Source organism: Saccostrea cucullata, unplaced genomic scaffold, assembly GCF_032062105.1.
Source record: "Saccostrea cucullata isolate Sc308-1 unplaced genomic scaffold, CSIRO_AGI_Scuc_v1 ctg15109, whole genome shotgun sequence".
Lineage (NCBI taxonomy): Eukaryota > Metazoa > Mollusca > Bivalvia > Ostreida > Ostreidae > Saccostrea > Saccostrea cuccullata.
Genome location: NW_026918445.1, coordinates 1 through 13,253, shown reverse-complemented (window position 1 = coordinate 13,253; position 13,253 = coordinate 1). Strand labels below are relative to the sequence as shown.

At 33.7% G+C, this 13,253-nt stretch overlaps 1 long non-coding RNA gene across 1 annotated transcript; it reads right to left on the bottom strand.

Annotated features, from left to right (window-relative positions):
* Window positions 1-707: 707 nt before the first annotated feature.
* LOC134266280 (uncharacterized) lies at window positions 708-7,538 on the bottom strand. Its single transcript, XR_009991939.1, has 3 exons — window positions 7,076-7,538; window positions 1,802-1,835; window positions 708-862 (listed from the first exon to the last, which is right to left on the bottom strand). It is a non-coding gene; the product is annotated as an uncharacterized LOC134266280 (long non-coding RNA).
* Between the last annotated feature and the right edge of the window lie 5,715 nt (window positions 7,539-13,253).

Sequence of the window (13,253 nt, the reverse complement as noted above, 5' to 3'; positions counted from 1 at the left end):
TTAACGTCCCTCTCGAGAATTTATTATTAATATTGAGACACTAAGAATGTTAATCATTGAATGAATTAAACTGCAAAAACTGTGTCTAGAGTATTAGGTAATGAAAGGTTGTTGATTGTCCAAAGCTGGAAATAAGTAGAGAAATTCGTCGTAAATTGCACATTATTTGCATTACGGGATCTGATCAATTAAGGTTAAAGAAACTAAAAACGCTACAGTTTTGGAAGATATGAATTACTATTTTAAAAACAAAATTACATGTACGTCTCATATTGCAACTGGTGACTGGCTATCTGCAAATGTGATTTATATTTTAAAATCCGTTATCGCTAGATTAAGATGCAATTAATTAGTTGAAGAGTTTACAGCTTTGACGTTTTACTCGCAAGGCGTCCATCTTTGTGACGTCAAAACAACATCAATGTTTCAAATTTTTAAGATTTTTAAGAATTATAAATGTTTGTCCTGGGTTTAATTTAATTTGTTGAAAGGAAATATTTTTTTCAACTTTATTGGACTAACAATTATATTCAAGCTCTTCATCTATTGTTTTCTTAAATTTTAATTAGGCTGTCATATGCATGCCAAATGAGATAACAAACATCAATAGAGGTTGTTTCTTTTTTTTCAAGACTTCAAAATAAATTGGAATGAAGTCCAGTTGAATCAAATTTTATCGAATGATGTTTGACAAACCAAAACTCCCAGCATTCCTCACCGTCTATGTCGACGTCACTGATCATCTTCCTGACGTCATCGTCTGTCGGATTTTGTCCTAGATTTCTCATCACTGTGCCCAATTCACCAGCGCTTATCAAATTGTCTCCATTTTTATCAAACATACCAAATGCTTCCCTCCAATCTACATTTAAATAATGCATGGCTAGTAAAGCAATTGACAACATCTTTAATTTTTTATGCAAACATATTCAAGATAAGAAAATGTTATAAATATCACGCTCAAAAGACCTTTAAATAAATTCAAACAATTCAAAAAATCATGGTCAGATCTCAAAAACTTTAGAGGGCTCAGATACCATAGAGAACAAAGCATGCCTTGTCGACCGGTATCACCCACGGTGTACTTCTTGTCTATCGGGCAAACAGAAAAATCCAGACAATGCAGATTGCAAATAATGGCGTAACAATTACATGAAATCACCAGTCAACATCTATCTGCGCTGGCCAAGGGGTTTTAAATATAATTATTTCAAGACATGTACAGTTACCGTCTTTTTATATATCTTTGATGATAAATTCATAGTTTTACTATAGTTATAAATGCTTTCAAATTTCTTTATGGCCCACAGCGGAATTTGTACTGCTGTACAAATTTCTATCGGCTTTTCCTACATATTCTTACCTATGGTCACGTGTTCATATAACGCCCGAATTGACCACTTACCAACTTCATGTCATATCGCCATGAAACTCCACTAAACAGTATTATATTTCCTATATTTTTATTTTCATTCATATAAAAAAAAAAATGCACTGACTTCTTTAAACATCTACTCTTGAATATTGTGAGTTTATAACTCTCATATGAATAACCTTGTCATTTCGAACTCGACGAGATCCAGAAGAAACCCCGAAGATATCAAAATTTCGACGTTAAATGTATATAGAATATAATGATATTTTCATCATTGTCCTGATAACAAATCAGATGGTAAATGAATTCGAAATATGAACATTTTTGGCTGCATGAAATATTATTAACACCCTGATGATGGTTAATCCTTCCTATATTGCTCAACACCCACGATGATTAGAAGGAAATGAGATAAAATTGTCATACCTTTCAGTGTCTCCTCGGATACATCTTTTACCGACTGAAATGAAAACCAAATATTTTATCTTAAATATATTCATAAATATAAGAAAATATACATGTATTTTTGACACGAAAAACAAGCACCGTAACTTAAAACAGACATGTCCGATGATACTACTGCTCTATTGGTTTATGAATTAGATGCTAATATAAATCTAATACAAAATGCTAAGATAAGATAACGGATTAAAAATTTATCTAGTCCTTTCACCTCAAATTCACAAATTAAAGACGTTTTGTACTTTAGCTGGAACCACAAGAAAACGTTCGATTGGTGAAGTGTACATGTATTATGCCATTTGTATTTATAAAAAAGGAACTTTGAACAGACTTTGATTAACCGAACAAGAGACTATATATTTCGCTCTTAAAACATTAAAAACAAAAAAAAAAACTTCTTATCGCGTTATCGACACTGTGGTATGTAGACCCTTCGCAATAGTTACACCTGATTGCTTTTACCTTGTTGCTGCAGCGTGGTACAAGTATCATACATTGTTCCTTCTATTTCATACCTTTCATTCCATTTAACGTTTATTTGTAATTATTTCTCTTTGAATCAACTGATATATCGAATATATTTGGTTACATTTTAAACAGAAGAAATTTTGTCACGGCCAAGTACATCACAACGGAAAGGAAGGACATCCTGTCTGGTGAGGCCCAGGGAGTGAAATACACAATAAAAGCTGTAGCTTATTTAGCGTCGGAGAGGGATAGTCTTGGAGAGACTAATATGACGGACATCGATATCTCTTTTTCTTTAACGTAGTGTGTTCTGCTTTAATACAACGATATCTAATAAATTGAAGGGACTTTACAGTGTTTTTGTTGTTGTTGTTTTTTTTTTTTATCAAAACACGAATCCAAATTTTGTAAACAATTAAGGTGATATTTTTATCGAGATAATCGTAAATCCACGCAGTCATTAAGGTTCTTAAACACATTTATAATTTGCAAAATATAATAATGATTTTCTAACAATACCTCGAATCATCTGCTTTGACCCAACCATATTTCGGGGAACTTGATTAATATTACTTTTACCTACCGTTACAAGTTTTTTTTTTTAAAATTCTTTATAAATTGACAGTTTTATTCTTCCAGGGAAAAGCCTCAAAAATATTGGCTATATCTACAAAACAAGAGATGTTTGTAAAACACTTATGCCCCCCTCCCCCAAAGTGGAATTTTTCCAAATCCAAGAGCCATTTGTCAAAAATGGTGCGATCGTACCCAAAACAGAACTTGACCTAGATATTCATTTGATAAATCTGTATACCAAATGTTATTTCCGCGTGTGCAACCTCTTTGAAGAAAATGAACAGATCTGCAAATAATTGGAATTTTTCTAAATCCAAGGGGCTTAACTCTGTCAAAAATGGCGCGATCGTACGAGTGTTGCTAAAACGCGGAACGGAAAACGGAACGGAAAGCGGAACGGAACGGAAAACGGAATGTATTATTTTGGATTAAATCACTTAAAATACACAGATTTTATCATAAATGATTTATTTTGTACATATTCAATCCACCACTATTAAAAACAAGTTGATTTTTTCATGCTCAGTCTCTTATTTACGGAAATTGCTAACATAACAGTCACCTAGAATCGAATTTGAAAAGGGGGGATAAACGAACTTGAAAAGAATTTGACAAGCAAAAACACAAAAAGAAGACAATTGTTTGGTTCGGGAGGGGGGGGATAAAACACAGAAAGAAAACAATTGTTTGAGTCGGGTAGGGGATAAGTTTCAACTCCAACATCTTTCAGTACAATTTTTTTACACTAACTTTAATACTACTAGGGACCTATATACTAACTTAGTATACATATAGGTCCCTGATACTACATTAGTTACATTCACAAAAAGTGTGAAGATGTCAACTTGACCGAACATGCATTTCCGTGGTAAATAGGTTTTGACTGGGGGGGGGGGGGGGATATTTGATATCTAGATGAACCATGAAAAGAGAAATAAAATGTAAAAATAAAATTATTAAGATTATGTTTAGGGCAAACCTTTACGGCAAGCTCGAATAAACATCTCTTATACACACTAGTTAATAAAATTTTATTCAAAAGAGAGTCGCTTTCTATATATTTAAATTCTGGATAGACAAAGTTGGAAAACTTTCATGATATAAGAGATAAGATATAAGACAGAATCTTTGCATTCAATGAAGTTAAATTTTTTGTGTATGTTTGGGAGGGGGGTGTATATGAATGACCCCGTAAAAATGAGTTTGTTCTCCCGCTCAACGGAAAGGTCTGAGAAGTTGTAATAGGATGCTCCCTTTTTGTGTCCAACATATATAAAAGGTTTAATAGATCAATTTTTAATGTTGCTGTGTACTACACAGACCCGAAACTGCCACTCCCCCTTTCATGATTCGCGAATTTGACACTGCGTGTATAATCTGAATATCATAAGTACTTTCTACAGACATTGACACTGGAAACAAATTGAAAGAGGGTGGGGGGGGGGGGTCAGTAAAAAAATTCCAACATACAACAAATTTGACAAGCCAAAATAAGGGGCATGTGTCCTTTGCCCAAACTCGAAAATCCTATTTCGTTTGTGTGGGAGGGAGGGGGGCGAATTTCTTTCAGTACCATTTTTTTCATGGAGGGTGTGTATGACTCATGAATATATAATAGTTTACAATTAATTTTTATCAGAAATGATTTTTGCAACAAGAATATTGCTCTTTTATGTGATTTATATCTAATCTATTTTATTTGTTTGACAAAAATTTTCCGTTTTCCGTTCCGTTCCGCGTTTTAGCAACACCCCGATCGTACCAAAAACAGAACTTGACCTAGATATTTATCTGATAAATCTGTATACTAAATTTCATTTCCGAATGTGCAACCTCTGCGGAGAAAATGAACAGAAACTGCAAATAATTGGATTTTTCCTAAGTCCAAGGGGCATAACTCTGTCAAAAATGGCGCGATCGTATCCAAAACAAAACTTGATCTAGATATTAATCTGATAAATCTGTATACTTTTCATTTCCGCATGTACAACGGTTGTGAAGAAAATAAACGGAATCTAAGTGGACCGACAGCAGCAAAGCAATATGCCCTCCCTTCTTCGAACTTCTAAATTGGATTTCTAAACATCATTGAGAACTTACATTTGTATTTTGCAAGGGAAAGCAAAATATGTTCTACTAATGAAAAAGACTAGTTTTACCCATCACAAGAGAAGATACTTCAAACGTACTACAACAAAATAGGTATTAAGTGGGATTTTTTCTCTCTCATAAATCTTTAACATAAATGCTGACCGAAATTGCAGAGTACCTGTCAGCTAAAATATATGCAGTCCTCCATCTTTAAATGGTGGAGTTAGCTGTAAGTGCAAAAATCTATGATAGTTCTACCCTAGCTCAAATCTCTACAGAAGATGATTAATGTTCTATGTTTTTTTTTACAATACTGAATTATTTGTAATCTTAAGTATTGTGTTTAAAAATTATTAATATTGTTCTAGCTGTTCTTAGCGTATTAAAAGCTGAACAGAATGTGTCCGTCATATTCAATCGGACTCTCGCTATATTTGAGGACCCCTATATAAAGTGCCTGACTTAGTCTCTTTTCAATGTAATCAGTCGACACCGGTGTAGACTTGTGCTAATTAAAAAGCACTAGGTGGCGACGAAAATAACTGTAATTCTTATAATGCAGGAAAGTAAGATACCGAAGAAACTTAGAATAGTTGTACAGGTCAGTGCAGTATACAAACAAACACAGATACACATAACTGCAATAAAATGTAAACAAAGGTACTGGAAGATAACCAGCACGAACACGGGTCGCCATTCCACACCGATACCCATGACAATAAAGTAATCAGGTGTAAGAAATGCAATGGACTTGATACTATAGATAATAATATCGAAAATGACGTATGCATATTTACGAGCTCATAGATTTATAACCCTATTTCTTTGATACTCTGATTTTAATTTTTTTGAAACAAATAGTTATTCGTCCTTGATGTGTCATTTGTGGTAACTTTTATAATAAGAAAATGAACGATAAGTTAAGCAATCTTTCCCTTTCTGTTAATAGATCACGGAAAACGCAGACAAAATTTCTTCACCCTTTACCGTCTTAGTATCATCACAGATGCCATCACGCATGCAAATCTTCATTATCTATAATAACTTCCGTATATTTCATCAAATACGAAGAAAAGATATTAAAAGCTTACATTTTTCGCTAGCCAAGGGTTTCCGATCCTTAATCTACTCTACAACGATTTCGGATCGGAAACCCTTGGCTAGCGAAGATGACATTTTTCATCAAGATATAGTTGGTTTTTTTGTTTTGTTTTGTTTTGGTTTTTTTTGTTTGTTTGTTATTTTCCCCGCATTTTTTGACCGTCAGAAAATTGAAATTCAAACCCCAAAAACCTGCACCTGAAATATTATTGAATCTGTCTCTTATAATTTAGAAATCATTCATTTAGTGTAAAACAACAAGATTATTGCCCTTTAAAAATTACTGTAAATTGTACAAAATTTAAACATAACGTCAGCCGGATTTATATATGTATTTTTATTTATACAACGCCATTGTGAAGCAGCCAACCCAATTTATACGATATAAAGTAGTTTTTTTGATCCAGTCAAACATTGCGTTATAACCAGAATGTAGATGTATATATGAGTCGCACTTTGTCTTGAAGTAATATGTAATAAATAATCTGTTGTAAGAATTTATTCCCATGCAATTTCTGGCACATGTAATAGGAAGAAAAGAAACCCAAATTTATAACTGGAATGGAAATTGTAACCTTACTTTTTTCAATCCATTGTTCTCCTTATCATTATTAAATACATGTAAATAGTATTTAATAATGTTTATTTTTTGTCTTTAACAAGTATGAAATTTATCGCCCACAATTTATGAGATTAATCGCCTACAATGATTGTACAATTTTATGTAGGTGGATGTTTTGATAACACACGTGACCTTCGGCAACAGGTATACTTAAAAAATGTCCTTTGTTAATTAGAGCGTTATAACACTGTATGTTGAGTTGGGGGGAATTCTTTGCCGTTTTCTTTTACTCATCCTCTGATCATAACATCTGGATACAATAGTGATGACTGCAAGCTTGCTGTTAAGCGATATCCGCACATAGAGGAAAAAAACCCAAGATTTCATAGAAAATAAGACATATATATGTAAAATGAAAAAAATACCAACTGAGGACTTACCATGTCTTTCGCTTATACAGTGTAGTGCTCCAGTTAGAAATAAAATCCTGTTGTTGAAAAAGAAGCGAATAGAATGATAGCCCTTCCTCTGAGTGGTATGACCAGTGTAAATCTCCTACTGTAAGATTATCTTCCTCATCGCCGTATCATAGGCGGCTTCTATGCATGGGTGCTTTAGCCTTTTCTCTGGTATATCGCTATATCTCAAGTAATATCAGTCCGTATTGGATTACATGCCATATACTGTAATGAAGTTTTATTTCAAATTCGCTGAATTATCCCCATGCAATCAATCACGTCTAACTCCCCGATCTCTTACACTGTGTTCAGAACGACAGATCGCCGTCTTCTAGCCGCGGTATATTTATAGACAACTCTCTACTTTACCGTGAGTAATTAGAAAAACATACTTTATGTTCCTTCACCCCTCTTAATTGAGACTTGCTGGCAACTACAATCACCAGTTCACTGAATTAGAATGTCATCTCTTTTTTTTCATTTTTAGATGCATGTTAATCTAAACAATGTATGTATTCTATTTGAAATTGAAGTAATTATCAAAGTGTTCTTGTTCACCACATGCATATTCTGCATGATTTACTAGTATATACCGGTTAGTTATATACATATAAAACTTGGTTCATGATATTTGCATAGCATATAGTTTCTGTTGACGGGCTTACCCTTCCCAAATGCTGTGTTTTAAGTGGGTACATGGTGATTCGTTCTGTCTGTCTGTCGCTCCACCAAAAGTTTCCGTTCATTTTCTTGATCAAGTTGCACATGATTTTTTTTCGAGGGGGTGGGTGGGTCAAAAATTATATTTTCGAAATACAATGTATTTCCCTCATGTACTAAGTACCTCACGCAAAACCCCTTCCGATGGCCTTCGTAGACCCCAAGTTATTAATTATTAATCATTTATTGTACATTCCACAATATGTTTTGCTTATCGTCATAATTTAAAAATTATCAGGTACATTTTTCTTCCTTTTTAATTTAAATTTAGTTTTAAAAATGTTTTAAAGAAATTTGAGAATATTGTTAGATTAAAGGTACACTAAACCGGCAACTTAAAGTGCATTTGTTTGCACAGTATACGCCCTGCAAGTTAAAATTAAGGCTATAAAAAAGATATTTATATGTTAAATTCGTGAAAAGAAATCCTTATAACGAGTTAAAAGAAGAGATTATACTATGAGGAGATGAAAAATCGTAATAACGACTACAGAATTATTTCCTCCATAATGTTCATTTCTAAAGTTATTATTATAATACAGTGTCCGGTGATCAATATGAAAATAAAGAAAAAGGGAAACACTTCTTGCTAAAACGCATGACTGTGCTTTCGTTGTATACTAGTATATATATTTTTCGGTGTTCCGCAGATTATGAAATCCGATGAATTAAAAGTAGCTCAGGTAGTAGCTCTGGCGGGATTTAGCGAGACTACAGCGAGATAAGGTAAATTATTCACGGAAATGTGGCTAGGAAGTGACTGCATGTAGCACGTGAAGACATGGTAAACAGAAAAGTTTCGTCTCAGTTTATACCTCCCTATAATATAATAAGTTTCTGCAAAATAGATTTACAAAAAATTATATCTTTAATTGGCATTTACACATGAATTTTGAACTGGGACTCTTTAAAATCAAATAATGTCGTGACAAGGGTCCTCGGGTTTTAATGAAATAGGCGAAGATAACGAACAGAAATCGATCTCAAAAAATCTATTAATTTTATAATTCAAATCTATGAATAGGCCATAAAACAGACCTCTGTAAATTGCAGAGGTAAAGTGTAAGGTGCTGAGGAGTATTAAAGATCCCCCTTTGACCTGTCACTCCCGCCAGTTCCTAAGTATAGTGCAGGTAGATGGAATAATACGAAGTCAAGACCAGAAACAATTAAGGGACTTACAATCGGTGTGTAACGAGTCAGCTTAAAAACAACCCAATTATACATGTAGGTTATAAGGTTATATCATCCACAGATTAAACACGAGATCTACGGAAGATGTTTTGGATGTTTTAATCATACCTCCCAAATAAAAGGGTAAACTGCTTTACCCTTGCGTGGCTGTCTGTCCGTAACAACTTCTCAGCAACCCATCACAGATGCTTGAAATTTAAGAACCCTTTTTGTTTAGGCATGTCATATGGTGGGATTCATTTTTAGCCGGGCTTTGTTGAAAGCAAAGTCCTGGCTTTGGCATCTTGATCGACTGTCTTACTATAAATAGCACAGTAAACAAAAAACCAAACAGCGTCAAAGCAGACGCTTCCGATAAACAAAATAGTCCCTTTGCGAGACGATATTCAAATAAACATTTTTAACATCCCAATCGTTGGAAAAGTTAATGATCAATATTTTTGCTTGAGAATTAAACTGAAAGAGAAACAAGTTTGGATTTCCAGAAAGCCTGAAATGTCATCTCTTTGGTATCAATAATGTCAAAGAAATAAAACAGAAGGGGAAATATTTAAATGCAATGAATATATATGGATTATTACACTTGAAGTTCCCAAATGACTTAAATTCAGCAAACTCCGTAAAGTAGGCAGTTTTTTTGTGGCCGCAATATATATATGAAAAGCATGGACGTCTGCGAGAGCACCCAAGGCGATTTTTAGTGAAATTTCATTCTATTTTCTAGCGGTCTTTGTGCTTCTGGGTGTTTACAATTTACTTAAATTATAATACTTTCCTTGAACTATATTTTCTTAACACAATACGGAATTATCAACAATAATTATCATTCATTTAAAAGGAGCTTATCATTAAAGTTTGACAGGAATTAGTTTAATAAGTCCAATTACAGACTAAAAAATTAACATAAAATTAGTGTTGACCACTCCTCGTTAATTTTTTGCAGAATCTACTTTTGTGCGAGAACCAGTTTTCCCTTCGCGTCAACAAATCTATATATAGAAATCACGTCATTGTCAATTCTCCTTGTGTGGCTTACCAATTTAATAAGGCATAGTATTGAGGATCAATATATATACGACACACCGAAACTATAGATATTTATAAGTATCGTACTTCTTTTCTAAATTTTCCTTGGCTTTCAAATAGGCCTAAACCGAAAGTAGATCACACACTCCTAAGCTAGTTCTTCTAAAAGAAAACCAGTTTACAGGCTACTTGGAACTCTGTAAAACATCGAGGACTCCCGAAAGATTAATGGAGGCTTACACTAGGACTTCACTTCCGGCATACAATCTTAATGTGTCATCTCCCGAGGGAGATGACAATCAGATATTTTCTGTATTGGGATAGTCGTGATATAACAATATGTGAACATACTGTACACTGCTGAATGCATATTGTAAGCGAACTATTTTCTGTAGTGCGGGCTTTTCGAAATAGTGAAATTGTTGAAGAATTTCATGTTTCATATCGTTTTCGTCGATGTTATGTTAGTGGTTATATTCTGTTTTTATTTTCAGCAAATTAATAGTATAGTGAATTGGAATTTTAAGAATTAACATGCGTGAAGTCGCTTGACAATGTACATGTATCAGTGTTTCTACATGTAGTTGGCGATAAAAGTACTGTTTGTTTGAATCTAAAAGAATGTCCCAAAAATGCACATGTGCATTATCTGAACTATTCCAAGACTGAATTTTTAAATTATTAGAAAAATAATGCTTATTGAATAGAAAATATGCGAGAATTTCTTGGGAATAGTATGTTATTAAAATTATAACATATCTTGAGTCTGGACTATTAATTTTAATTTCTGGTATATGAGATATTGTTTTACATCATAATCATACAAACTCTACCTGTTAAAAATCGATGGCCAAAAGGAAAAGAATTGAATATGTACTAATTTCGGATCAGATAATATACTCAAGCAATTAAAGCCCGGTTTTCAGTTCTTTCAATACTTTTATGCGGGCGTTTCTCCGTACCAAATTTTTCTCTGTCGCTACTTCGCATTGCGTATGCTTGAAATCTAGCACACTTTTTGTCTACAGGCATGCCATGTCATGGGATTCGATCATTTTTGTATAAATCGTCCTCTGTATTTATACAGTAGCTTAAAGGTCAGGTACTGTGAATGTATTTTTCATAAAGTTATATGAGAAAATGCACATGCGAAATACATGAAGTTTAGAATTATCTTTTGAAGGGCGCAATTATCTAGGTAAGGAAAGTGACAAAGGTTAAAAGGTCGGTAACCATTGCATTTTACAAAAGCAAGGGTGTCAAGTATTTCTTTGCGAAATATGAAATCTGTGCCTCTGTTCTAAACATTTTGGGTGAAACAGACGGACAGACTCCGGGTAAAGTGATCCTGTAGTATTGCTCTAGATCTGTTTTGCAGGCGACTAAAATTCATTCTACACGCTATAATTTTATCATAAACGTGTGGAAAAATAAAACATGTCCGTTATGAGTACTTGATATATGGTCTACAGTTACTATAAAATACAAAACAATGAACCCAGATAACCCAAATAATCCGCAACTAAAGAAAGTCTACATTAGCTGCAAAAAATGTGAACGCAAATTCAAGGATTTAAGTAATTTAAAAAGACACTACAAACTTATCCACAACCCAACGATCATCAGTTATTACTGCGAATATGCAAAAAATCATACTGCCGCAAAGATGTTGTTAAAAGACACATTATGAAGGACCATCCCCAAATAGAATACGGAGAATCCTTAATATTCGCATTTCATACAAATCCAAGGGAAATAGCGGAGATACCACAAAGAAATATGTCTTGCCATTTGAGAGCCACCCGAAATCAACCAAAACTCCAATTTTCAAAATTAAACAAGCAAATAAATACCAAGCGTACTCACCAGTAAAGTCCGTATCCAATGAATCTGTCTGCCTAGATGAATTACTGGAGTCCTTACATAATAGAACAATAACCATCCACGGAATATATGGACTGTTCAATTAATTATTAAGAAAAAACAATGTTATGCAAAGTTTTATAATAATTTCATATGATTATGCTTGTTAAATATTAATGTTAAAATTTAAGTCTGCAAGTTCTTTTGACGTCCGCATTTTTTTAAACTTCAGATTCTGATTGTACACATAAGTACTCTGAAGTTGACATCAAGAAGATGCTTGAGTTTCTGATTGACAATATCTATGTGGTTTTTGGAGACCAGGTATTCCAACAATCTATTGGAATTCCCATGGGTACAAATTGCGCTCCGTTATTAGCAGACTTATTTTTATATTCATATGAAGCAGAATTTATGCAAAATCTTTTGCGTGAAAAGAAAAAAACACTTGCTGTGGCCTTCAACTCGACATTTAGATATATCGACGACGTATTGTCAATTAATAATGATAATTTCCATTCCTACGTCGACACGATATATCCTGGTGAGCTTGAGATAAAAGATACCACAGAGTCCAACAGATCTGCTTCATACTTGGATATTTTACTTGAAAAAGACACAAATGGTAATCTAACAACCAAGTTATATGATAAACGTGATGACTTTAACTTTTCTATCGTCAACTTCCCTTACTTATGCAGCAATATACCTTCATCACCTGCATACGGAGTATTTATATCTCAGTTGATTCGATACGCAAGAGCATGCTCTACGTATGAACAATTTCTTAAACGAGGTAAATTATTGACAAGCAAGTTGATGAAACAAGAATATCAACAGTCTCGTTTAAAGTCATCATTTCGTAAATTCTATGGTCGATACAATGACCTTGTCAGCAAATACAATTTATCATTGAATGAAATGCTGACTGACGTTTTTCATACCAATTGTTAGTCCATTATTTATACACTGAATTGACTACGGATTTTTTCCGTTATTTCCTGATTATGACAATGAGCACACGGCGGGTGTGACCGGTCAGCAGGGGATGCTCACTCCTCCATGGCACCTGATCCCACCTCTGATGTTTCGGAGGTCCGTGTTTGCTCTGCTCTTGTTTTGTATATTTGTTTAATGGACGTTGAGATTGAATACTGTTCGTTATTTCCATATCCTTATTCATATAGAATTCTTCCATGTATATTTATTCTGATGACGATCGTCTCTGGTCGAAACCGGTCAACCAAATAAATTTACTTCTGCATTCTCACGAAGTGTTGGTGATCTGTTTTATATCTTTTAGTTTATAAAATTGTTTAAAAACTCCCTACTTTAAACAAAGCATTATGTGTGTATT